General features: G+C 42.6%; 1 protein-coding gene and 1 long non-coding RNA gene across 3 annotated transcripts in view; both read right to left on the bottom strand.

The window, feature by feature from the left end:
* Window positions 1-27,768, bottom strand: part of LOC310880642 — a 31,631-nt gene extending 3,863 nt beyond the window's left edge. Inside the window, exons 1-3 of the long non-coding RNA XR_014571835.1 lie at window positions 14,727-27,768; window positions 14,105-14,162; window positions 1,594-13,025 (exon numbers count right to left, since the gene is read on the bottom strand). This is a non-coding gene — a long non-coding RNA (uncharacterized lncRNA). The remainder of the gene's footprint in view (window positions 1-1,593; window positions 13,026-14,104; window positions 14,163-14,726) is intronic.
* Window positions 1-27,774, bottom strand: part of ME3 (malic enzyme 3) — a 142,325-nt gene that overhangs the window by 113,887 nt on the left and 664 nt on the right. The gene's annotated exons all lie outside the window — the stretch shown is intronic.

The raw sequence follows: 27,774 nt of genomic DNA, 5'->3' as shown, positions 1-27,774 counted from the left end.
GTAACAAAGGATGCAGTCAGGAAAAAAAATGTATTTTAGAGGCAAAGTTGGAGAGTGCTTTACCGCAGCAGCATCTCTCCAGGCAGCAGCTGGGTACTGCTGGTTGTTCTGGTCCATGCAGGTGTTTTTATGGACACTGTTACTGTGAGGAAGATGCTGAAGGCCATCAGCACAGTCAGCCCAACTCCACTCCAGCCCGCAGATCACCCTCGTATGCCATCTCCAGCATTTAAGTGTCATAAACCTCCCCACAATATTGAACGAAAGGACAGGGCTTTCCTTCCCATTTTTTTCCCCATGGTTCTAGCTTTCCATTTTATTTTCTTTCACATTCTCTGCACAACCAAAGCCAGTATGAGAGGGCTCAGGGACACCCCTCAGAGAAGCCAGCAAAGGAGTGCCCAGGAAGATCAAGTGCATGGACTGGGAGCACACACAAGCTTTTGGGTTGGCCCCCATAGCTCCACATCGGTGTGTGTCACGTCACAGGGAGCCCCTAAGGCTCATCTGTACAGTTTTGCCATCATGGTATTGCTTCCTCTTTGAAAGAGCTATTTGCATTGAAATTCTAACATATCAGTTTATTAAATATGTTCTGAAGCTGTGGAATATGTGCTTATGTGATCCACTTGAAGTTACAGCTTCGGTTTATGGAAGTAATTTCCATTGCAGAGTTGTTTACCTTAGAATTCTTATTTTCTTATGAAGTGAGAAAATTGACTTCATATAACTGCACATTTCAAATTCATTTTCTAGCTATACTCCAACGCACCCGGGCTTTCCACTATCAATTCTCCATTCTCTCTATTCACAAAGTTTCTACTCATTTCCCATACGAATTTAAGCAACTGGATAAGAATAAATTACTTTTAAAAAATCGTTGATTTCAGATGCACTAATTTTTGGTGATCATCTTGCGTGGATATAGGAGGGGGATGGTTTTTGTTGTTTTTTTGTTTTGTTTTTTTTAACCTCAATGTGACTCAAAATTAATCTGCTTCAAAGGGAATCCACATCTCCTGATTCTTAGCGTTGTTCTCCCCCCACACACACTGGAGAAAATGGTTTGGACATTCTGGACGTGATGAACATCTGGACATAATTAACGTACTAGATAAAGTAGAAAACTTGATAATAAAGAAGAGATATCCACCCTACCTAGCTAGCTCTAGTAAGTGGTCCTTAAATCTGAGAAACCACTTTAGGTTAGTACATGCTGTCCTACTGCACAGCCTTTATCCCAGGACCACGAGGCCTTCATCAATACTGCCTCCATCCCATCATCATCGCAGGCTCTGAGATTCTCTAGAAATGTCTCTTAAGAAGTTGCTGGGAATTGTGTTTTTTTCTTCTGGAGTGATGCAGAAATCTGCAGTTATACAGTCTCTTCTAATAGAAGAACAACGAAACAATACCACTAAAGGGCAGGTTCAAAGTAAAATGAGACATTTCTTTCTACACCACACAGTCACCTTAAGGAATGCCTTGCCTTCCATGATACTTCTTTTAATATGGAGTTTAAAAACATTTAACAAATTTACAGAAAAAAAAAGAAATAAATCTGTCACAAGCTATTAAACACAATGGTATTACCTTTAAGCTAGGAGGTCCATGAGCTACAAACTGCTGGAGACAGCAAGCAATGGCTACAAGTATTACTGCTCTCTTGCCTGTCCCCGTTATTCACTGAGCACCTGCTGTAGGCCGCTGTAAGAACAGGGTGCTAGAATTAATGGCCTAGTGTAATTCAAGCCACGTAGACATATCCAAGCAGCAAAATTATCCAACTACCTGAGACACAAGAGCAGGCAGGATACAAAGAGCCATTTCGCTGGTAGAATAGAAAGAAACCCCAAGCCCGTTCAGATTTGTCATGTTTTTTTCATACTGTTTCTTGCTGTGGGGCTCTCTGCAGGCATCTTTAGCATTGATGCTCCCAGGCCAATTCATTGCAGCTCTGAGGCATGTGCCAGGAGATCTTACCGCGGTTTGTGCAGAAACTGGAATTCTGTAACTACTAAATAGTGGTTTGTAACAAGATCCCCTAAAAAGGCGAAAGTATGTTCTAGTAGTTTATAAAGCACTGAAACAGCATTGGGAATGACTAAGGCAGCTGCACATCACGGAATTGGTTCTTAACACCAACACACGGTTGCACTTTCTCTACAGTAAACTTTGCACTGTTTACACTGAGGTGCTTATGATTCAGGGGGAACTGGATTTCCTAATGGCAGAGGACTGGGAATGAAGTAGTGGAATCTCTGAGATTTCTTCACTTTCACATTTTTCCTTTCCAAGCTGTGGAACAGGGGAAAACAAATCAGAGGGTGGGTGGAAGGAGGACATAATAGAGTCAGCTTGACCAGCCAAACCCTGCTGACAGAGCCAAGTATCATCTAGCATCAGTTATTGGCCAAAAATCCCCACTCTGACTTGAGTCTGTTCTGTAATTGAAATGCACATAGTTCCAGCCACAGCACCTAGGCAAAAATGCTGAAACCAGCCTAAGTGTGGTACAGGTAGGGCTATGGAGACAGCACCCTGAGCACAGCACCTCGAGTATGATGGCTTTGGATGAACAGGCTGTGAAGTAATAGATGAGAGGGTGTGTGCAATTTGAAACTGGATGTAACACCACTGTTAATGCAAGGCTATCCAGAAAGAAATTTTACTTTATAGAAAGCAGGGTAAAAAAGCAGCTCCATTGTCCAGAGATTTTTGTGTGGTTTTTTGTTTGTTATTTTTTCTATGTACACACAAGGAGAACACCTAAAAAGATCAGTATGTCTCCAACTTCTGCTGGGGGGAACTCTCTGCCCACAGGAGGTTTTCGAACAGGCCGAGAAGCCTAGCAAGGCACAAGCATCCTTTGGAAAAACAGCATAAAACCAATCCCCACCGCACTACTAACATGTTTACATGTAGGCCACTAACAGCACTTACAGGATTTATGCACGTTTCCCTCTGATAAACAAGTACGACAAAACTCGTGTCTTGCAAACCCAGGAAGCTAGGAACTAAAATGCAATGCCTCTTGAAAAATGCTTAATCCATCTAAACTGAATGCCTTTCTCAAGTGCTGAAGTGTAACACAGCAAGCGTGTGTCGTTCATGCCCACGCCAGATCTGTCCGAACCCCCCCACAGACACCTCACAGTGCCTCTGAAGTGAGTCGCGCTGAGCGTGAGACAGCTGGCTTTTTGTGGTGATTTAACCAACGAGATGGCTCCAAAACATATCCCCAAACACCCTTTTCTCTTGTAATACAGAAACATATTCTTTATTTGTAAAAAGGAGACGCGTTGGCTCTACAAATTAGCAGAGCCCTGTCAGGGCTCGCAGATGCAAGACATTCTTTCAAAACATGAACGCCCACAATAGAAAGGGTTGTGCCATGACGCAGATAGGGGCCTGTGAACTGATACAATTGCAGAGGTTTATGCTCATGAATGAGCGTATCATATTCTGCTTTTAGGGCAGAGTATGAGCAGCAAGGCCGGCAGATAGGCGCTGGTGAGCACAACTCCAGCCCCTCCAGCCCCTGAAGGCCCAGCCTGCCGGCCCAGCTTTGCTGAAGCCGATTCCCTCTGCAGCGTCCACAGAGAGCACGAACCAACCACCTCGTAACGCTGAAAAGGGGACAAACTGGAAGCAAGGTAGACCTAATTTTCAAATTCCCTCTGGACTTGGCTCATTAATTCATGATATTCCCAATTACTGAACATCATCCAAGATACTTCCCTTGACAAGTATATTTTCTGGAAGGAAGATGAACTACTATTTGAAACAGAAGTCATCACTTATTGTGGGGCTTGTGAAGTACCACGTTTTGGAAGTCCATCAGACCACTTGCCTGGTATTTGGGTCCTCTTCCACCCAGGTTTCTCTAATGAAAGTCAGAAATGCAGTCAGGAAAAAAAAAAAAAAAAAAGCTTTTGGGGTCACAATACTTCTTCAAATACTGGAAGTTTTTGTTGATTCTAGACCACTTAACCGAGCTATAATTTGTGGTTTTAATTCCTCATGATTCACCACCGTTGAGGTAACCCACAAGAAATATAATTTTTGAAGAATTCCTTCCAAATATGTGAGTGGGAAATCCCTGTTTGTTGTGCATGGGCTTTTCAACTCTTTGACTCTGCTTTAGACCAGTGTAAAAATCAGCAAGCAGCTGCCACACAGACCACACAGGATTCACACTGAAAAGGTGCAGACAGAGGTTTGTGGAAGCACAGTTGTGCTGACACCAAAGGGGTCAATGAACTTTTCCCTATTCTAAGCTTTTACCCACCATTTTGCAAGCCTTATTAAAGCACGACACTGTAACACACACACGCACAAAAGGAACAAAGCAATTTTTACTTTAATTTGTACACCCTATTTCAAAGAACAGAAACAGACATAACAGCACAACCAAGGTACATGACCAGGGACAGTAAGGTAATGTGAAGTGCATTTGCATTTTTGGATTTTAAAAATAGAATTTGATACAGGTTCTAAAATCACAAAGAAATTCTGCTTCTATCCTGAAGTGATTCACGCTTGAATTCATACATACTTTCTAGTTAGGGACTGGTGTAACAGAATAAGTGAGCATCTGGGGTCATTGCTTCCAAAAAATAATAATTAAAAAAAAACATTGTATGAAAAGTATCCTAGCTGAAAAATGGAAATAGTAAGGTGAAATGAAAGACAATAAAGCAGTCTCAGAAAACCCTTGTCTGTATTTTGAGACTTAAACCTCACTAATGAGAGCTAAATTGTGTTTATTAATATTGAAAGTAGAACTGCACTTTTCATAAACAATATTAAAGACAACTGTAGGGGAATAGTTAAAAAACATGCACAACAGCTGCTGATTATCAAAAGTAGTAATTACCAATACCACATTTTAACTGAAAATCCATGATGTCTCCCACTAACAGTTAGAATCAAAACTTTTGCAGCAGTCATTTATTGTACTGCTGATTCCCGGATGGCCATCTGGGAGCTATGATGTGTCATGGACCATACCCAGGGTCAGCAGACATGCTGTGTTGGAGGGTAAGAATTCAGCAGTACGTACACTGGCCTCAGCAGCAAGGAATGGTCTTGGGTAGATTTTATTTGTTATCACAGATACTGCCTACTTGTCTGCTGCATTTTATTTGGGGTTTCTTGAGTTCTTAGGCAGGAATGCAGTACAACACAACATTCAAAGTAGCCCCATTCACAGGAAGTGTTGACTGAAGTATTACCATGAGACAGGAATGAACTCGTGCTGTAAAGCCTGTATTAAGGGATCGCAAGCAGATTATACATGCAAACATTTAATTATGTCATTGAGACTAGCTCTCACAGCAAGGCATGTCATCAGCTGTGGTTTTAAATGAATGTCAGGATGTGTTTGTCAATTAATATTCTAAGGAAGGCTGCCAGTGATCACAACACAGTTGAAATCTGGCAGATTACCTGTACGTTGAGATAAGTAATCATCATATGTTGATTGTAGAGGTCAAGCTACATCCTTCCTGGGTATCACACACCCAAACCTCTGACCACTTTCAAATAGCTTATGGCTCCCACTTGCCCAGCATAGTATAAAACTTGAATTTTTATGCTATTATTTACAGTGCCTACCCTTTACAACTGTCAAAAGGTTTCAAATGCCTCTTCTGACACCATCATATCACCAAAACTCAATGTCTGATGAAGAATGGTGAAGATAAATATTTCCAAGGTAAAATTGTCAATTCACAGAATCACAGAACCATCTAGGTTGGAAGAGACCTCCAAGATCACCCAGTCCAACCTCTGACCTAACACTAACAAGTCCTTCACTAAACCATATCACTAAGCTCTACATCTAAACGTCTCTTAAAGACCTCCAGGGATGGTGACTCAACCACTTCCCTGGGAAGCCCATTCCAATGCCTAACAACCCTTTCAGTAAAGAAGGTCTTCCTAATATCCAACCTAAACCTCCCCTGGCGCAACTTTAGCCCATTCCCCCTCGTCCTGTCACCAGGCACGTGGGAGAAGAGACCAACCCCCACCTCTCTACAGCCTCCTTTAAGGTAACTGTAGAGAGCGATGAGGTCGCCCCTGAGCCTCCTCTTCTCCAGGCTGAACAACCCCAGCTCCCTCAGCCGCTCCTCGTAAGACTTGTTCTCCAGACCCCTCAGCAGCTTCGTTGCCCTCCTCTGGACTCTCTCGAGCACCTCCATGTCCTTCTTGTAGCAAGGGGCCAAAAACTGAACACAGTACTCGAGGTGCGGCCTCACCAGAGCCGAGTACAGGGGGAAAAAAATCGGGCATTTTCCTTGTGTGTTTCTAGATGTACCAGAAAGCTCAGTAAATATTAACAATTAAAGCACTGTTATGTTTGGGTCCAGTGAATGAGCTGCTTTGTGGCAAAAATTGTCTGGATTAAGAAAAGGTTTCTCTCTTCTTCCCTTGTTAGCTGAAATGGTTGCCAGATGAATAGGAAATCCCTAAAATCCTAAACTCGACTGTAAATTCCCACCACATTTTAAGTTCTCAAAGGGCAAGAACAGGGAGTCTGATTAGAGCCAGTACTGCTGTATCTGAGAGATGAAGCTCTCCTTTGTGGTTTCAGTTCTTAATGCCAGTTCGCCACTCCAGCTACTGCAGTGTGGCCCGACCAAATCTCCTGTGCGAGGGAGACTCTGGAACAACAGACGCAGGTACTGTTAAGTGATTCTTTAGCACTTGCTAATCCAAGATAAATTAATCTTAACCAGGAGGATAGAAACCAGAGCACTGTTAGCATTAGCAGACAATCTCCTTTTTAATGTTGAATTGAAAGAAATAGCTGTACTAAATCCATCAGATACCGCACATCAATGTGTCGACCAAATATTTAATCCTATGATTAGTCTCAAATCCAGTCTTTTCAGAAATGTCAAGGGGCAGCACTCAGCAATTATGAATTTGCCCATGGAACTGCTGGACTCCAGAATATTATCTAAAGATTAGAAAAGTTGTGCCCAGCTAACAGGAAATTTACATTTTGATATTTTTATATACCTGGAGAATATTCCAGTTCTGTTTTCAAGGGCTGTGGTTCTGCCCAGCAACTTGCTCCGACTGCATAGCCTTATTGAACCCATAGTGAAGATGGCTCATTTCTAATGGTGATAATGATCAAGAGATTTGGAGGGAAAGCGAGAAATAAACCTAAGAAATGATTAAAATGACATGCAGTTTTGCAAGCATTTATTCACATCATTATATTCTTAATGATTCAGCATAGCCGTACTCATAAAGACTAATTTATAACAAAACAATTACTTCAATGCTAGAGCCCCAAACAAGTCTATATGTATTCATCCTACCTTTGCTCTCCTGAGATATATGAATAAAGCATAAAAGAATGATCCTGTCCTTGATTTCAGGATGGCACAAGACACCTGTAACCGTACCAATTTGCTGCGAAGGGCTCTTGGCACAGAATGAAGTGACCTAAACGGATCATCTTTGAATAAACAAAGCGCACTGTGCTGCAGCTATAGGGTATTTTGCATTTGAAAACCAGCCAGACTTCAATCCCTTCCCTCCTGTACAGCATCAGTTTTGCTTTTCCACATTCTGAGGCTTACTTTTACTTAAAGATGTATAGCAGTAAACTCACTGGAAACAAAAATACTGTATATAAGATTTCAGAAACAGAAATCCACCTAATTCTACGATGTTTTCTAAGTGCTGCTATAAAGCCAGGTTCAAGGCTTGTTTTACTGACTGTCCATCCTGTTTACCCCTCAAAGTCCTCTAGGGAACATTTCCAGGGTGACCAGGCTGCTATGACTGGGGAAAGGTCCCAGGTACAGTCTGCTCAGGGATGTTTGAATTTCGCAAATAATCTGAAGTTGGGTAGCTTACCAGAATAAATGGACAGACAAAACCAGGACTTGGGAGTGCTCCAAGTCAGCTCAAGTACAGTACAGATAAAGGCATTACACCAAATTGCTTTTGGCATCACTCTATTTTACTGTAAGAGATTTTTACTTCCCATCTTCTTATCTTACCTTCATATCTTATCTTCTTATTGTAAAAAACAGTAATAATTCCTACTGTTACCTTCAAATGCCTTTCTGTTTCTCAGTGTATCTTGTTTTGAATAAGATCATATAAATAACATGAAATGTTTCAGACTTCTCCCAGAAGTGTGACAGACTACCCACAGAAGGTATATTCAGCCTTGAAGCCGTGAATGCACTTCCCTAAGCATTTCCATTCAAGATCTATATTCAACATTCATAGGAGAGCTCTACAAAAGATGGCTTGTGCAAATATATCTGGAACGTAAATCTAACGTAGATCTAAAGTCAGCATTTGAAAGCTCATATTGCTTCACAGAGATGTTTTTAATTGTAAAATATAGAAAAGCACAAAATAATGGGTTAATACAAAGTATACAGAGTAGACATTTCCAACAGCAGGATACAAGAACCAGAACATGGCTTAATGGCTGATAAGAAACACCATAAACTGATGCCCACTGAATGAATTGCTAATATGAGAAGACATATTCAATCTCTTAACCTCACTGTTTAATGGAAGATAAGGATATGCCCTTGAATATTCTTTAAAAGTCATCAGTGCTAAGAGGTCAGAGTGATTTTAGCATGATGTAGAAGACGCTGATGCTTTGCAGATGGCAGTAGCAATGCCTCTTCCTGCAAGAGGATCAGAAGGTTTTAATTTCAGAGAACAGCAGGGGTGAATTAGGACTACGCAAAATAAAGAGGCCAGATTCTGCCAAAAAACATGGTCTAGGCATATCCATGTGCTTGCTTATGAAAAAAGCAGTATCAGACAAATTTTGCGCAAAGTTCTACTTTGATGAGTATCCAAATTATATTAAAGTTGCCCAAATCCTATGCTGTTGGAGAACTATATTTTGTATCTATCAAAATCTTACTGCAGATTAAAAGGTTTTGATAAGTACAGAGGAACGTCACTGCAATTATACATTTTACATTAGCTTTCCAGTACACACGAGAGTACAGAATCAGTTACCCCCCCCTTTTCCATTATGCTGCCCTCTATAAAAATTTCTACATAAATGCTGCCCTGATGCTTCTCCAGGTTCCCCCTCTCCCCCCATTAGAAGAAAGCAGCTCTGCAAAGCTCAAGGTTACTTGAATAACTTAAAGACATGAAAAACTACTTTTTTCCGAAACCCACCAACTTCTAAACCACATTTTTCTTGGAACAGCATTGTTAAGACTCAGCATGAAGCAAACATTCTTTTTTTTTTTCCCTCCTCACAGAAAATCCATGCCTTTGAGTATTTTTACACAGACCAGGTCATCCATGTTCATATCATTTGTAAATCCCTCCACCACTGAATTTTCCCACCAGATATCAGAAGAATCTGAGAGCTTTGCGTGTCATTCTGAACATGCTGTCAGGAATAAACCTTCCTGTACCCCACTTCCTGACTGTAAGCACTGCATCTAAGGTCCTACAGGAACAAAAACCCCAAATATTTACACAATGTGCTTATCTCAGCTTTCTTTTCAAGCAATACACAGCCTTCTTGGTTGTGAATGGCCTGCTATCCAGAAAAGAGAGAAAGTTTGCCATGGTTTTAATTCCTTGTGTCATGTTTTATGGGCAATCCTCACCATGTTCTTTCTTTCTTCTACTTTTGCTTTGTTCCCCCAACTTGCCAAACCAAGGGAACTGGGACAAATTAATGGTGAACCAGAAGGGCAAACATATCAAAATATTAACTTTAGCACCAAGACAAGATGAAACAGAATTTAACATCTAACTACTTGTGGGTTATTGCACTTCTACAGAGGAAGAAAGGTTTGTACTCCATGGCTTAGGGGCAGACCACAGCTCCAAACACCCTCCATGTGTCTTTTTCTTCAGTCGTACCTTAGTCAAACTGCTCAGTTACTGCATGGTGCATGAGAAGGACAGCTCAAACTCCTATGCTAGCATGAGAGAATGCAAGATAAGACAAATATTAAAATTAGGATCTGTCATACTGCTTCGGGCCTAAATTTCCTCATTTCTTTCCTCCATTACTCTTCTGAATTAGAGGAAAAAAGTGAATCAATGAAAAGAAATTCACGTCACTTCAACAGTGCAAAGCTGAGAGTAAATTTATAGCACTCAGACATTTTAATACCTGAAGTGACTGTCCCTTTGTACAGTATTTGTTACTTGTTTTTATTTAATAAAGCAAACACCAACTGAAGATGTTATAAGCTGTCTGAACCTCATTCTATAAGTTTAGTTTGCTTTAGCAGTTGTTTTCTTCTGTCTGGGACTCACTAACAGAGATATTATTGTTTATTTTTCTTCTCTCCCCTCTGAATGCAGAGCAGGAGTGCATCGTCCTTTGTTCCCAGCCCAGCTGTGCTCCCGTAGCGCCACTCCTCAGACAGACTTTGGCCAGAAGACACTCAAGTATAGAGTCTTACAGCAGTGGGATACTAAATCAAAAATATATGCTCTATTTCAGCAAAGCACTTTCTTAAACAGTATGAAGCCAACAAGACAACAACTCTGAATACTTTACTGCAAAGGGCTGCAATTACTCATTTGTTTCCCATCAAATTCAATCTGCTTTGGATCTAGTCCTAGACGTTTGCTGGAAGGTGTCATTAAATAAAATAAGAGGCAAATCAGGCCAATAATCTCTTGATTTCTAAGAAATCACTGGCTGCAGGCTGCCCAGTAAGATGCTCAAGCAGCAGCAAGAGGCAGACCACACATCACACCCAGATCTCTGTCCCACTAGCTCTAAGTATAAGCACTCACCTTATTTTTTTTTTCTCCTTGAATTATTACTTTAATTATGTAGACAAGGTGATTACCCCAACTTTACAGGTGTTGGTGCCTGTAATACACAGCGTGACTGCAGGTTCTGAACTGTCACAGTATACAGACAAATTTTAAGTGATTAACTAAGCATATTAACAGGAAAAAAATGAAGCAAATTCTGGTAAACAGAATTAGAAAATCTTCCTAAAACAGCTGCTTACATGTGCAAAGAAAGCAAGCACTCAACTTTTCGGAAATATTTCACAAATTCCTTACAAAATATTTCACAAAATGTTTTACATTTTATGAAATGATGCCTATTTGGTGGCAGGGATGGGACATGCCAGTTGATACGTCACCTGTGCTTCTAACATGCTGGGGTTGAGATCATCGCTGGTAGAGATGAAGCGTGCTCTGACAGGGCAGCTGAGCAAACGGGTATGCTGGCTGTGTGGTTAAGGAATTAATTTTGAGAGACTTGTGCTCACTTACTTGGTCTGCCACTAACACCCCACGTTACCTTGGGCAAGCTGAACTCGGTTCCCCACTTAATGAATGAATAAATGCATTTCCCTCAGAGAGAGGGATAAATGCATTTCCCTCAGCAAAGTCCTGCAAAACTAAATGCAACTGTAGAAATATACGGCTCCACCATGACGCCCCCGACTCCTCTATCCTTTCTCATACATATATCAGACTGATTCACAGACTGCCTTCGATAACTATTTGATAGCAAATGCAACAGAGCTCAAAATTGGCAAAATTTACTGCAGCAAATGTGTTAGGACTCCGATAACTTAAACGTCAATGCCCCAATGAATCTCATTAAGGAAAAGTAGAAGCTGAATGACACATAGCTTGAAAGTCATGTCATGTACTGAATGCCTCCAAAAATGAGGAAAAAGAAAAAAATAAACCATGAGTACTTCTTCACATTCATTTCATTTCCCCCCACACACATCTTGATGGTCAAATCTAGTAGTTCCTATGTTTTACCACAATCTGGCAACTGCAGCCAAGGATGATACATCTAACCACAGTCTCACTGGAGTGAAAAAGCACTCTGTTTCCACTTCATGCTCAAGTTGCAGAAAATTCTAAATTTAAGTCGTTCATCCTGGATAATGAAACTTTCTTAATTTGTAGAGCAATAAATAAGTATCTTTACAACTTCTTGTATGTTGTTCCTTCATCTAATATTTGTGAATTATCCAACACTTATATAGATCTCCTCTCTGAAGAATGGAATTTCAAGTCTACTCTCTCACATACCAGTATTCCCACTATTTCCACCTAGGTCTTTTACTGAGAGAAAAAATGTAAAGACTTTGCCCATTGTCCCAAGCTTTCTGAAAGGCCAGAAGCTGGCTCAGAGCTACAGTCTTACCCGCAGAGTTAATGTGCAAGTGGACAGTACATCCAATGCATCCAAAAGACAATCTGCATCTCTGCATATGTACAGATTACATCCAAAGCAATGATGCGGGATGTCTGAAAATCCCAAATACACAGCTATAGAGCATGTGTAAATCAGCTCTGTAATTCCAAGATTCAAGTTATTCTCATGATCTAACACATCAGACCTCTGTAAATGCACTGCCCAGAAGCAGCCTAAGTGTGTTGCAGAACCATGCAAGGGCACTGTAAAGCCAGCACATGCTTGGCACATTGCTCTCACCATGGAGGTACTTCGTATTTATCTCAGGGAAATCCTGCATGCAAACGTAAGAACCTTGGAAATAACCACAAACTCTTGATAGAAGAATGTAAGCTTTTGGTATACAAAATATTTTACCTATTGTTTTCCAGCTGATACCTTTAAATTTTAAATTATACATTTATCAGTAAAGTTAAAGGTGTCCTAGAAAGGTGTCTGATTCCCTCCCTTTTGTGCTTGCACAGTATCTATTACCACAGCGTGCACACAGCACTGAGAATTTAATGGCATGCAATTAGGAGATACTTTCAATCCACTCTGAATGTGAAGCCAGGTACACTGCTAGGTACTAATGTCTGCATTAAGCTGGTGTCACTAAGTTGGTGACAATCTTTGAATAAGGTTCAGCCTAAGAAGCTCAGTTGCCTCAGGAAAAGGCTATACAAAAAAAAAAGGAGGCATGAATAGCTTTTCTACAGATCAATCTCAGATTTTCAGCCCTTTTGGAGCACTGGTTTGCACTAAGGATCCAGAGTCCTGTCCACTCCTCTCAGTCACTGTGATAAAGCTCTCGATATGCAGCCTGCATAAATGAAAGAAGAGAGATTTAAACATTATTCTCAGCCACAAACTTTTAGCACTATGGTACTAAAATAAGAAAGTTATTGTACAGAAAAACTGCTGCTGATCATGGATGGAGCCTAAGTGACTCTGGGTCTTAAGCTCCACAGCTCCGATGCAACAGCGAGAAGTAGGAAAAAAAATTTATGAAGACAGTTTGTTCTAGTACAAACCAAACTGCAGCTGATGAAGAACGTGGGGCATGGGGAACACAGGAGTGGATGTACGTAGTCAATTTATGAAAGGTGCATCAGTACCCATCACGTCAAGGGGGTGACATTCATACATGGGAGTATACATCTCTTTATATCCTACATTCCAAGCTTGGAGAAGACAAAGATTCTAGAAGGTGCCATTTGTCCTACTCATCTCCCCAAAATAGTATAAACCAAATCTGAAACAGCGTCAGATTTATAACCCTTAGTTTCAGAAAATATCCTTGTTGCAGTCAAGACCCACATAGGGCCCAGGTTAGTTCCCTGATCCTCCACCCCGTCCCCTCCAGTTACCCAACCACTGCAATACAGCAGCGAGCTATCAAATGTTTGCTATGGCAAAGTAGGTTCTTTGGGACAGTGCAAAATCAGTGCAATCAAACACAGTGGTGGCAACCAACACCAGTGATCATTTAACATCAAACTAAACCACAAGTTTTCATTTACCTGAAACCGACACCAAATTCTCAATCTGCAGAAGGCTGAAAAATGTGGAGACTTTGGCAAACATTCGATAAGGCAGTACACACACAACCCATACAAGTTAAGCAGTTCAAGTATGTACGTGTAAACAACAGCTTCAAGACCAGTTTTAACAGCAATAATTTGTCTATAAACAGTATCAAACATATTTATACTTGACAGGAAGCAGAGCTGCAACAGGCTTTCGGGATTTTAGAGCACGCCAATCGAGAGAGGGTTTTGTGGTAACCTTGGACAATAGCAGGCTCAGTCTTACAAACAGCTCAGATTAAACATTTTCCATCCACTGAGCCAAACCTCTGGAAATAACGGGCACTGGTAACAGCAACTGTGAAGTCAGTACCTGAACGAGGATCTTCTGCACAGTTACCAACTGCCAGGCTGCTCAGCACACTCAAGCTCTGTGTAGAAATAGCAACCCTTAATAATATTAATATTGTCTACTGATAACAGACTAAAGAAGCGAGAATTAAAAGCAAAATAAAAACACCTTCCCCCCATCCACCCTCTTCCACCTCCTCCCCCTGCGTGGTGCAGGGGAATGGGGGCTGCGGTCAGTCCCTGACGCTTCGTCTCTGCCGCTCCTTCACGGTCCCTCTCTGCCCCTGCTCCCCGTGGGGTCCCTCCCACGGGATGCCGTCCTTCCCGAACTGAGCCTGGGGGGCTGCCCACAGGCTGCAGCTCTTCAAGAACTGCTCCCACACGGCTCCGTACCACGGGGTCCATCCCCCAGGAGCAAACTGCTCCAGCACGGGTCCCCCACGGGCGGCAGCTCCCCCCAGACCCCCTGCTCCTGCGTGGGCTCCTCTCCACGGGCTGCAGCTCCGGCCCGGGGCCTGCTCCTGCGGGGGCTCTCCATGGGCCGCAGCCTCCTCCAGGCCATATCTTACCGGCTCTTATCTAGCATGGGACAGTTTCTGGACTCCTCACAGAGATCACCCCTGCAGCACCCCTACTACCAAAACCTTGCCACATAATCCTGACATAAGCCTCCTCCTCCTCCTCTCACAGAAGAGAGCTCCTGTACTTCCCCTTCTGTTCCCTGTTTTGCTCTTTCCCCTCTGTCCCTCTCTCCACCTCTTTTGAGGTAAGGCCAGGACCAAAACAGGCAACCCAACGAAACCAGTTCAAACAGACCAACTGCTCATTTTGTTGCACCGTTTCTTTGTCCCTTGGTATCCTGTTGCCCACAAGGTCCTGCAAACAGGCGGATGAAGCCAGCCTTCCTCATACAGCCACACAAAGCAGGTCTGCGCAGCAATGCTCTGGGCAGGAGATGGGCGCACTGAAGCATAGAGGTGAAATTATTTGCCAGGGTACCTCAGATATTGGTGACAGAGTAGCAGCTCTGCCACAAAGCTCCATTACTTTATCCAATATGTGCATGTTCACAGCTTGAATTCATCTCGGCTACCTCAGGATACCCACAGTGCAGGTGTCTGTGCTGAACCGATCACCTCAGGTTCTCCTTAGTCAAGGGACAGGAGCGTGAGGCACCTCACCCAGAACACGCACTGCAGAGTCCCCATCCCCCAAGTACCACTCATCCCGATGATCCCACCGCTGCATGCACACCACAGCCCTGGAAGCACACATGCATGGCTCTTCAGACCACCCTGGATAGGAAAAAGCTATGCCGTCTCAAAATTAAGTTTTAAGCTTCGCTTTAAGAGCCATAAAGGATTTCCCATTGCCTGAAATTATTAAAAAAATGAAATTACTAAGAACCTGAAAGGGAAGAGGCTCCCAGGACTTCAAGCAGATCTGGTTTGGGCCCCATAGCAGGGTTCCCTGCAAGCAGCCCAGACCTTCAGTGCAATTTCCTAACGCTAGAAAAATCAAAACCAGCACTGAAGTGACCAAGTGACTATTTTATCAACAAGACTGAGGTTTATGCCTCCCCAAGCACACTTGATCCAGCGCCACAGTTCAGAGATTAAATAATGATGATGCCAAACAACAATGCTGAGGAAGGTTTCAGCTGTTCACTGCTTCCTATCTGTAACCCCATTCACTGCTCTTCCCTGCTCCAGCACTGTGGAACACTTAAGGTCCTGTGAACTGCTTTATTTATTCTCTGACAAAAATAAAAAGTTAAAAGCATCCACTTCACTGAATTTGCTGTTCCTCAGGAAATACTAATTGAAAACTTTTTGCCCTGCGTTACAAATTGCAGTGCAAATATTATGATTCTGTTAAGTCAAACAACATTAATATCCCCTTTTCCCTGCTGGAAATCCTAATAAATGCTACAGGGGTTTTCAGCTTTGCAGGAAGTGAAACTGCTGGATTCTCGTATACTTGTGTATTTGGCTGCAGTGGGAAACTCATTTTGCAACTCCACCAAATATCAGTTACATTCCTACAAGCAAAGCAGTTCAGCTGCCAGTCAATAGGACATTTGACCTTGCACAGAAACCTGAAAGGCACTTGTACAAAACAACAAGATCTGATTACAGTTGCACTCTCACTGCCAAATCCATTAAAGCTTATCTTTAAAATGCAATTAGCTTTTAATAAGTGCCCAATGCCAGAGGTATTTTCCAGCAGCAGCCAGAGTCTTGCTGCTGCTTTCCAGCACCTTTGCATCACTTCTTTTCTATTTATATGACAAACGATTTAGTTAACTCTATTTGAAGATATAACATGCTAACCCAAAACACCTACTTGCCTTTAGGGAGTGTGGCCCAGTTTCAGCACCAGTCATGCATTCATTTGGGTTTCATAATCCCAGTTACCCCTGAGCAGTGACCACTTGGAAGGTCATAATTCAAAGGCACTTTTGTGCGTTTTATGAAGCAGCTGCAAGAGCTGTGCAGGGCAGCTTCAAGCTCTCCACGGGATCTCACATAGTGCACGTCTTTCATCCAGCAGCTCTTAAGAAGAAATCCAGCTCTTGCCTGCATGCCAGAGAACAGATTTTGGCATTGGAAAGGCAACACTTCCAGTTGGTTGTCCCAAAGCTCAGAAGGAAGATGCAGCTTGGACAGATGAGGCTAAGATAAGGAGCACCACAAAGTACTTTTGAGTTTTTGGGGCACATAACTATGGAATCAGCTGAAGCCTTCATGTGATTCTGTATCAGCAGAAATTGATTATATTGGCAAATTCTATTTTTTCTTTCAGATTTTGACTTAAGCAATTAGTAAGCACATTTTTTTTATGTTTCCATTTTAGTTACTATCTATTAACAGAGCAAGATGGTGAAATTTCACTGTACACTATCTTTAATCTTATCCTTCTGTGAAGAAACAGTCTCACATCTTGAAAGGTACAGTTGGTTGTTCCTAAATTTAAGCAAGGCTCAGTGCAAAGTTGATGAAATCAGTGGAAATTCTCCCAATGGCTTAAGCCTATGTTGCCTTTTAAAAACCTAACAGCAGCGTTCAGGGATACCTCTGTGCTGCAGCAGGCATTCTTTTCCCCAGATATAAGCCAGTAAAAGCTGCTGGCATCAGCACATGAAGTGAAAGGCATGTCACACATGTCTCCTTCTAATAAATACTGCTGCACATCACAGCCTAGGCAATCTACCAAGCCTAAGAAGAATCTATTGCATGTGTGAAATGAGAAACAAGTCCCAGTGGTATGTGCACTGAAAATCCTCCAAACTTAAGGGGGGGAAAAAAAAACAACTTTTATTATTCTTTGAGCAACTGAATTTATGTTTGAACATGGTGTACTTGAGAAGCTTACAAGACGCCAATGTAAGCAAATTCCCTAGCGAGTATAAAGTAGCAGATACTGCAGAACGCAAGCCATCTGCATTGGGATCAGCATTAACTTATGCTTGGGAAGTTTTCTGTGGATGCACCTACCTGGAGCACACGGTTGGATTTAATCATTGCTTTCTGGCACCTTCACCCAGCCTGCCAAGCCCTCTGCCTGGCACTGGGGGAAGAGAGATGACTTTTCAATTCCTCTTTTCAACATCCTGCTCACTTCGCACATTTTCAGGTCCCCTTGTACAAACTCTGTCTCTCACCCAGAAACCACCTGAACAATTCTGGCAGAAGGATGAGTGGTTTTTATGATCCTACAACTGTTGTACAGCTCTTTTCTCTTCCCTACAGGAGTCTCTGCTGGAATTCAGCCTTTGTGCACATGACACTAGTCAAATTGTTCACCCTCTCAGCCGTGGTATGTTTTTTTTTTGCATTGAAAGAACATCTGTTTAAAACAAACAAAAAAAATCTAAACAAATGTACCAATGATACCTTTTTAGATTATATTTATATACCTTCATATAACATCAGGGAAGAGAATGTCCTTGTCCCTCCAGTAACTGTGATCTGGGGATCTGATTTACAGAAGAGGTTGTTTTACGCCAGCAATTAGCTCTAGACACAAATGGCAAGATGAACTCATCTAATTACCTGAAAGGTAGGAAATGGCTCACTGGGGGAAGTTTAGGTGGTTTTTGCTTGCTTGTTTTTTTTTTTTTTTTTAAATTGGATCAACTGATGTAGCTGGGGATAAGAAAAAACTGAGTTCCTAGAAGAAAGGCTGTGAACATGAAAATCCCTGGTTTTACCTTTTTCTCCCCCATGTTAACCAGTTATAGTATACATTATCTGTCCCTCCAGCCCCTGCCCTGCCTACGCGCTTAGACCAGCCTAACAACAGAAACTAATAATCTGGACACTTCCAGAAATGACAGGATTTGGCATGTATAATGCATGCGTTCATTGCTAAAATTACCCATAGGTTTAACATCAAACCCTTCAAATGAAGATTAAACAGAGTTTAATAGTTTCCACAATGAACTTAACCACATGGGGAAGTGACAAATCCATTAGCCAGGCCAAAGTGTTAAAGTTCAAGATGTCCTGCCCAGGAGAACATAACACTGCTGTATTTGAAATAACTAATTCCTTCCTCTGTTGAGAAACACAGTTAAGCCTAACTACATGTTTTATGAGGCTGAACAGAGTTAATCCATATGGACATATTACAAAACAGACTTATCACTTTATAAGCTGGACACGGAGAAAAATTTTTCTCTGAGATGTGGAGCTAATCTTCTTTACAGAATACTGTAATAATAATCTGTAATAATAAATCTGTTTTGGTTCCATAGCACATGTTAAAAAAGGATCAATGTACAAACAAGAACTGCAAAGGGAAGCGAAGCAGAAAATTTTGATATGCAGAAAACTTCTGTGTTGGTGTTTTCTTTGTCAGAACCATAGTCTGCAAAGTTTATGTCTGCGTTTTGTGCTTGGCAGCTGCAGAACTATAAAAAGCTTTGCTATTTAATAATGAAAAATAAAAGAAAGATATTGTATTAGGCTGACAATACAAGTCATTTATCAAAATGTCACGTTGTTTGGGGAGACAGATAGCAAGCGGGCCTCAAAGAGGAGGTTAAAAATTAAAAGCATGCTCATCATCTCTGCTGGAGCACATCATGAGCTGGAAGTAGTGAAGTTTGCTGTTGTGCTAAGTCCTCTATTGAAAGGGACAGAATTCCAGAACAGTGTTTATTCTTCCCCAAGAATCAAGGCACGTCTGACCCACGCACAATGGCTCTAAAGCTAAGTCTGTCCCAGAATAATTTATTTGAGTAAAAACTACAACAGGCTGCCCAATGTTTGATAGCAGGTCTGATAAGTTAGTGAGAAAAAGTCAGAAAAATAAGTAGCAGTCAGAAGGAAAACAAAAGACAAAGCAAACACTTCAATTTTTCAACCTGACTTGTCTCCTAGGTTTTGCCTCTGGATCTCTGGATCCAGAACCCCTGGGATAGTTAAAATAACCATTTGCCTCTTAGCTCCCTGCACCCTTGATTAAAACCAAATGAACAAAACAACACAGAACAGGATAACCTGTACTCCTGCACAGCATTCGCTTGGTGCTCGAGATGCTTGGATGCTGTCTGCACAGGGCATATGTTGGCAGTGGCACTCTTGGAACTGAAGACCAAGTAAAACCCTGAAAGCACAGGAGAGCTGCCAAAAGCAGAGGTTTGCACAGCACTTCCCAACAGCTAGGCAAGTCTGAGTGCACGTGGGGAGGTTCGGGAAGGCAAACCAGCATCACCGATAGGAAGTCAAGGAAAGAAAACCACCCCTAAATAACAGGGGAGCCGAAATACTACAAGCAGCCATAACTTGCCCATGCAGCTACAGGTATTAATAAGCACAATTGCTTGTTGCAAGCTCACAGACTGAAGGTTCTCCTGCAGCCATCGCTCACAGTGGGACCAAACTGGGCTCTCAGGCACGTTTATGGAGCCCAAGTCTTTCTCTGCAAACATAAGGCACATCTACGGTCACCTTAACCATACCACGACAACAGCACTGCAGCACAAGCCCCTCAGCAGAGCATGTCTAGTGAATAGAAAGACAACTCGTGCTCCAGTTCATTTTCTTATTAAAGAGAAAAAAATGGTTAATCAACTTCAGGGTTCTCCAGCTGCCATGAAAACTAAGAATTATTTATGGAGGGAAGCGCAAGGGGATAAATAGGCTATGGCAAGAAGATTACTACTGTGCATTAATCTGAAAAAAAATACTTTTTATTGTGGTGAATTCCATTTATTGTGCTCTGCGTTTCAAAATATACAGTACCATTTGTAATTATTATGCCCTGTTACGTGCCACATAAAAGCTATGGAATTTCCTGCTGATTTAAAGAAACTGCAGACCGCACTTGATTGTGCCAGCAGATGAAGCACAGAAACAAGGTGTAATATGGTGATTAGACAGAGAAGACAGGTCAAACTACCCAGCTGAGGTCATCCGGTAAATTTATAAAATGAACTGGCGTATCTAAGCCCACCGTAAGCCTAACAAAACCCGTTTTTGACACTCACCAATCACCAGTATAATTCATACGGTAAAACTGGGGCAAAGCAGCACTTTTTAGATCAAACACTCTCAGTATAATACCTTGTAATAAAGGAATTGAAATCCACGTGCTGCTCCTGCTAAAGTAAAACTGTAAGAAAGCTGGCATTAGTGAAAAGGACTTTCAGAACACAAGGTCCCATCAGCTAGGGGACATTTCTCCCTAGCAGAAGGGACCTTGTGGACTGAGACCCAAGCCTCTGAATCCCAACCACCCAGTTTATCACACCACCAGGTTTGCAATCAGACCAGAGAAATCACTGACCAGTTTCCACCTCTAAATCTTGCAAAATTGCTGGGTTGGTTTGTTTCTTCTGTAAAGACTTCACCTTTCCTTTCTCAGCTCCGAGCTCATGCTAGTAACAGCAGGTTGAGTGTTCCTCTGCACATAGTTACTATAGAAGCTAAAGGTTAATTCAGTTTATGGGCTTTTTATTCAAAACCAAATCAAGTTGAATTTGCCCTAGGTGCATTTTTTTGTTAAGCCAGATCTAAGACTCACAATAAATAAACACATAAAAAATAACCACTCAGAGGTCAAACTCTGCCATGAAACACTACAAAACTGCTGAGACCCATCTCTGTTAGTGACCAACTGCATGGCAAATCCATCTCAAATCAAAACCAGCTCACAAAATTTTGCTCTTTGCTTCATCTTGCAAGTTAGCACTGCCTTTCAGCAGCTTCAGCCAGATCACCACCCATTCTAACCAGCACCAACGACTCATCTCTAGCACAGCAGCACCCAATTGCTAACGTCAAGGTCATATAACATCTTGCTACTTAATGTGGGGAAAGGTTTGAAGCCTGCTGAGGTCAGCGGAGTGAAATGTTTACAGGACCCACATATAATATGCTCAGTCTTACCTTCAATATCCACAGGGTTTCCAAAGTAATCAACTGGTTGGTTGCCACACATTCCACTAGATGCAATAAACAGGAATGCTGAACAAGCTGTACCATTCAGCCCCGGATCTCTTTTAACTGCAACAATATCGATTTTCATAGTATTGATCAAACAGCTTGTGTTGCTTCAAGGCAATTCTTACTCAAGCGCCAAAAAAGCCTAGCGTGCCCTATCAAACAAGAACTATGCTCAAACTTGGCTCTGCCCCTACACCAAGCCATGGCTGGTGTAAGGATTAAGGCTTCTCTTAGGGAAAGGATATGATAAAGGGAAACCAATACAGGCAGCTGCCAAACTCATGAAATTCCACAGCTTAAAGGCAATTTTAAAGGCATTTTTATGATAGAAACTGCTCAGAAGACAGAAACAAGTATTTTGGTCCGAGTCCCATTTTCTCTCTGTTAATACCTTATGGTGGCTACGAGCATAGGCCCAGCACCTATAAAAGCTGCCTGACCGATAGGTCCAAGACCCCTCACAACATTTACAAGTGCTGAAGGCAAAGCAAGCCCTGAAGTGCTACGGGGCAGCTACAGCACAGACAGGGTCAGGGGCTGCACCAGGACCCGTCTTAGCAGCATCTTGGCAGCAGCAGCCTTCCTCAGCACTTCCCACATGAGCTCTGCTCCCGAAGCATTCCTGGGCTGCCAAAGCTGAGGGCGACTCTTGGCAAGGGATTAGGCAGGGGAACAGGAAGGCAGATGGCCTCCTGGTTTGGGAACGATCAGGGAAAGGGAATGGACTCCAAGCCGGGCAAGCAAAGGGACTGTTGTAGGCTGCTGCCAACACCAGAAGCACCAACAACAGATTTAGTTTGGGTGTAGTTTGCTGACCAGGCCGAGTTGTCTTTATATGAAGTGTCATTGCCAAAAGATACTTCCAAAGAAATATTGCTTGACAGTAACAACCAACCAATGAAACTCCTCACACCAGGAGGAAGGCCAGAAATCTAAGCTGTCACATTTCCAGAGCAACACATATGCCAAAATAGGGGAGCAAAGCTCATCTCTTCAGAGTCCACTTCCCTTGAAGTCGATGGAGATGTACCTGATGAACTAAAGAGCAAGAGCAAACATGAGAACAGCCTCTCTGCCCGGGACGTGACTGAAGGTGCACACTGCGGGCTGCTCCAGCTCACTCCTATTGCAGCTCCAGAGCAGAGCAGGGTTGGAGCAGCGTTTGCCACAGAGCTGTTTCTCAGCTGGGGCTTAGCTTGGGTTTGGAGTGACCCCTGTGCTGCAGGGTTCAGCCATGAACGTATCTTGTTTGCTGTTGCTAGAAACTAGAGAGCCCTATCCAGCTCACCTGCATGAGCATCCTCTCCCCAGCAGTACACAAAAACCTTACCACAAGGAAACAGCGCAGGCAAATCGGACACTTTTCCCCTGCACATTCCCATCCCTCTGTTATTTTCCATTTGGAGACTCTCTAAGCCAGGTGTGGTTTCAATGTATTTAAGAACCGTCAGTGGGCTTTTTTTTTTTTTTTAATTAGCTTGTCCAGTGTCCTCTAAGTAGCTGTAGATTCCTGACAAGCTAAGAGGGCAGCCTCCAGACTCTGCTCATCTCATACTCTTACACTGCAAAACACAAGCAGGGTAAGTTAACAAGCGCTGGGAGTCACACAACCACCAAAAACCCCTGTGCCCTTCCCAGCGGTTAAATGTCTATTGAGACCCACAGCCAGCCAACAGGAAACTCTAGTTGTAAGAATACAACCAACCATGTGGGCTTACATAAGAGATTTAATCATTTGAAAGTGGAATCCTGCCTCGATTTAATCTTGCCAACTCCCATTTCAGAGGCACTGCTCTCGCGCTCATTACTAAGTTTGTTTAAATGCAATCACTCGACTAATCCAGCTACTTTTAGGCTGGTTTCACCACAGTTGCTGGGTACAGCCATGTGCAAGACTATCGTTTTGTCTCAGCTGCAACGGCAAATCACTGACACCGTGTTCAAAGAACCCTCTATTAGCTTAATTCTGATCCCCACAAAGCTGAAGGACAAACAAACCTTCTGCATTGTAATGCCGTGTGCAGCAGTAAATTCCAAAGCTGCTGCAGAAACCTACAGCAATTAGTTGAAAAGTTTCACTCTTACGGATGCGGACTGGTATTTTTGTTTTGATAATTCATTATCAAACATTTCATGAAATCAAGCGTGTAGGTGCACCGAAGAAGTACAGGGTGTTATCCAGATGCATACAGAAGGCCCCAAATTCTAATCTCTGCACTGCAGCTTGCAGAAAAATGTAGTGTGTTATCTGTTAAACATCTCAGCCCTTGAAATGCAGCAATATCCTGCCACTTTGAGAACTAACTGACCTCCAGATTGGCATCTGTTTGTGATGGCAGCTCTCCCAAGAGGCATGACTCACCCCAAAGCTAGGACTTCTAGGAAAACACGTGAAGTGCCATCAACCTTCCAAGCGAACAGTGCAGAACCCGTGGCAGTCTGAGGTCATGAACAAAGTAATAGATGATTTTGCACAAGGTAAGATTTTTTTGAGTCCCTACAGGTCTGTAGTCAAACTGGGAATTGTTCAGCTGGTGAGTTTAAACCTCAGCTCAGTCCGTGTTTGTTAAAACACGGAGAGGACACGTGGATGTGACAGAATTTCAGGCAGAAGTGGGGGGTCACGAACAGCACGGCCAAGATGAACAGAACTGTACAGATGCTAAGAACTAATGGCAGACAGTGTCAGAGAGAGGAGACAGCATGGCCATGGCTGTACCAACCACAAGGCAACTTGGAGAAAGACAGCCATGGGTAGGACGTGCCTCATCTTTCCTTCCAGGATCCAAGTGTTGAAATAACATCTCACAAGGCTGAGGACAGGCTCGTCCCTCAGCAAGCCCAATACTGCTGCTGCCGTGTCAGCAGGGCACTTCCTTCAACTCATCCAGGCTTCCAATAAATCTTCTTGGAGCTCAGTTTACACTCGAATCTCCACAAAACAGTCTCGCCGGCTCTCTGGGGTTCTGTGACCTTTTTTTTTTTTTCTTAAGGATTTCCAATTTTGCAGCATTCAAAGGCAGGAAAGGAGGAACTGCTTTATGAAGTGCTTCATAGAAACATGTGACAAGCTCTTCCTTCTTTTATTTCTGTGACTCTTTTGCCAGAACAACTGCTAACTGCTATTGCCTTTCAGGTCCACAAACACCCTCTGAGAAGAACACCAACAATTCCTGAGTCCTGTCTTTGAATCAGACAGGGGTTGGAATGCTTCAAAACACAAGGAAGGGCAGTGTTTGAATTGTACAGGAACATGCAGAACGCTCACGCGCAGCATAGATGAAGTTCTGTCTTCAAAGTTTTTCCTACTGCCAGAGGATTTAAGCTACAAGATTCCCTTGCTCGTGACTTCCCCAGCGTCACAGGAAGTCGGAGACATAACTGATAACCGAGCAAGTCTCAGAGATGGAACCCAGTCTCGCCTTAACTGCAAATCAGTTTTTCCTCTAAATTTTCTCTAAAATGTCATAGTTAAGCAAGCTCTTATACACAATGCAATACATAGACCGGCCAAATAATTGAAGACCTGGAGACAACTCATTCACAATCCATGCTTACTATGGTGCTGGCACCCCTTACATCACAAAATCCAGCTAACTCCACAGAGTAAACAATGACTAAAGAAAAGAAACAAGTGCAAATTTCTTATGTCCGTCACCAGTTTTTCCTATTTTTTTTCCTTCTCAGGCAGATTTGGAAAACAGATGAGCATCTCAGAAGACAGCTTTTTTTTTAGTGAGACTTAGGGTATTAGACAGGACCTGGCAGCAGTAACTTCTAAGTTTGAAAGGCTTGCACAAAGCAGTTCCGACCTAGTAATCAAGCAAAGACTTGAATCAATAACATCAGACTGGAAATCTGTATGTGATTCTGCTGGAGGGACACAGTCAGCTTCATTCAATAAATCAACACATACCTCATTGCTTTAGACTGACTCTTTAAACTTCACCCAGAAGCTATAAAATAGCCAGTGCATTGAATAAAGCAGCAAAGCACTTGCTGCCCAATGCCTTACTTAATAAAACAAAACACAACTATTTCAGAGGTTCTTGGAGAGATGTGAGGACTATGCCCCACACAAAAGCCTTCAATCAGATAAAAACAAGATCCACTTGAGAAAAATGGCAATGACCCCCTGTTACTAGAGATGTAAACAGTAACTGCTATGTGATGAGATTACAACAGCTGAAAACCTATCAAGATCGCTAATTCTGATTTACAGTACTGCGGCAAGGCAGAATGAAGGGCCATCAATCACACCTTGACCGCATATGAGCTGCCTGAAATATCCCATTTCAGCTGAACAAAGTTAATCCCTTAGCTACTACAACAAACTGTGAAGAACAACAAATTGAAACCCGTTCACAGCTCTGGGAACACGCTGAACATTTACCACCAACTAGTTACCTAGGTGCATAAACTGGCAGTCCTTATCTCTTACCAGTGATGTTAGACATTTCTTTCCTCACGTGGATGTTCTCAAGATGACATACTGATGATTGTAAGGCCTGTACTGACAAAGGAACATAACATAAACAGCAAACATCCAGGCTGGAGACCAGCTGGGAGATTTATCACGGCCAATTAAGCATAGCACACTAGAATATATTTTACCTCCAACAAAAGCAGTTTTCTTCTCCACATAGGCCAAAATTTGAGTTAAAGAGAAATTCTTTCACTGATAGGGGAAAAAGCTTCAGAAAAGCACCAAATGCAACATTCAAAATCTCTTTTTGTGGAAGTCAGTTTAAAAAACGTGATAGATTCAACCAGTTATGCATTATTACTGCATGACACTGAGCAAAGGTCAAAGTATTAATTTTTCAGTTCATGTTGTTGTATGTAATGCTACTAGAAACATTAGCAATGTTATCCCATAACTATCACTGAACACCCGAGAGAACAAGCCAGATGCTGAAGAAAAACCTCTCTAAACCACATAAACAATAGTAATTCATCCGCATTAAGATGATAGTTGACAATTCCTCTTCTCTTCGGTCTTACAGACATTCGCTGTATGATTCAGAGCAGATTGGCTGCGAAGCTGTTCCATATTCAATAACATCCTGCAACACTGCCCTTAGGGGTGCACCTCGATGAATGCTGCAATGGCACTAGGAGATAGGAGCTCAGCGTATCCCATCCTACATAAAGTTGTGATCCGAACAGCCTACAGTCCAGAAGATGACGCAGGAGGATCAGTAGTCACAGCCCCATCAACTATCAACACCGTCTTTAATATGTGCATATTTTTAAGATACCTGACATATTTGAATTTATTTCTAGCAACATTAACACAAGAAGCTGGAAATCCAACATTCTTGAATTACGTATTTCTGTAATTCCAAAATTCACATCCAGATTTTTTGGGTGGCTCAAGCTATGGAAAGGGATAGAAAAGTAGCATGAGGCTAAATTATAGGATCTCATTTTGTACAGCCTACAGACTTTGTTGAACACTCTTCTCCTAAAATTTTTATTTTTATTAAAAATGAACAAACAAAACCCGACGTATAGGTTCAGCAGTTCTGAGGATGATTCCCCCTGAAATTTACTGCTGTGGATATGCAATGAAAGGGAAGCTTTACCAGAACAACCAAATAAGCTTGTCTTCAGACGAAGATGTAGAAGATCAATTCCACTACTAACCACACGGTATATCAAAATATCCTAGGTTGGTATTGGAGAGGACATGGTTTCTCCTGCTCCATTAGCTCACCGTCAGCTGGAAATAAGCAGCTTTTGGTCCTGGCCGATGGCACTTCTGACCTACCCGGGCTCTTCCAGCGCTACCACGGCTGGATGCAGCAGCAGGTGAAGAGAAGCAAGGTGAGCAGCTATGAAGGACAAAGTCAATGCCAACCCAGAAGGCGACCACTTACAAAACCGTCTCCGTTCTCTGTTGAGTTGAACCCAGTGGGAGAGGTCCCCGCACCTCCACCCGGCATTTCCCCCCAGTTCGGATCAAGGTTGCTCCTCGGGGATGGACGGCCACAGACAGAAGCACCTTTTCATCAAGGCACCTGCCACCAAATCCAAGCACCTTCCCCACCACCCACCCACCCCAGAAACCGCTTCCAGCCCCTGTGCCCGAGCCCTTTATCCCTCTGCACCCCAGCCGCCATCCCCCGAGCTCACAACCCTTAGAGCCTTCCTCCAGCCCCCACCTCGCCCCCCACCACCAGCACCCGGCCGGCCGGGACGGGGGGTGGGGAGCGGAGGGGAGGCAAACAGCATC

This window comes from Anser anser (genome assembly GCF_964211835.1).
Source record: "Anser anser genome assembly, chromosome: 1".
NCBI classification, from domain to species: domain Eukaryota; kingdom Metazoa; phylum Chordata; class Aves; order Anseriformes; family Anatidae; genus Anser; species Anser anser.
The sequence above is the reverse complement of the archived record's forward strand: the minus strand, read 5'-3'. Positions and strand labels throughout refer to the sequence as shown.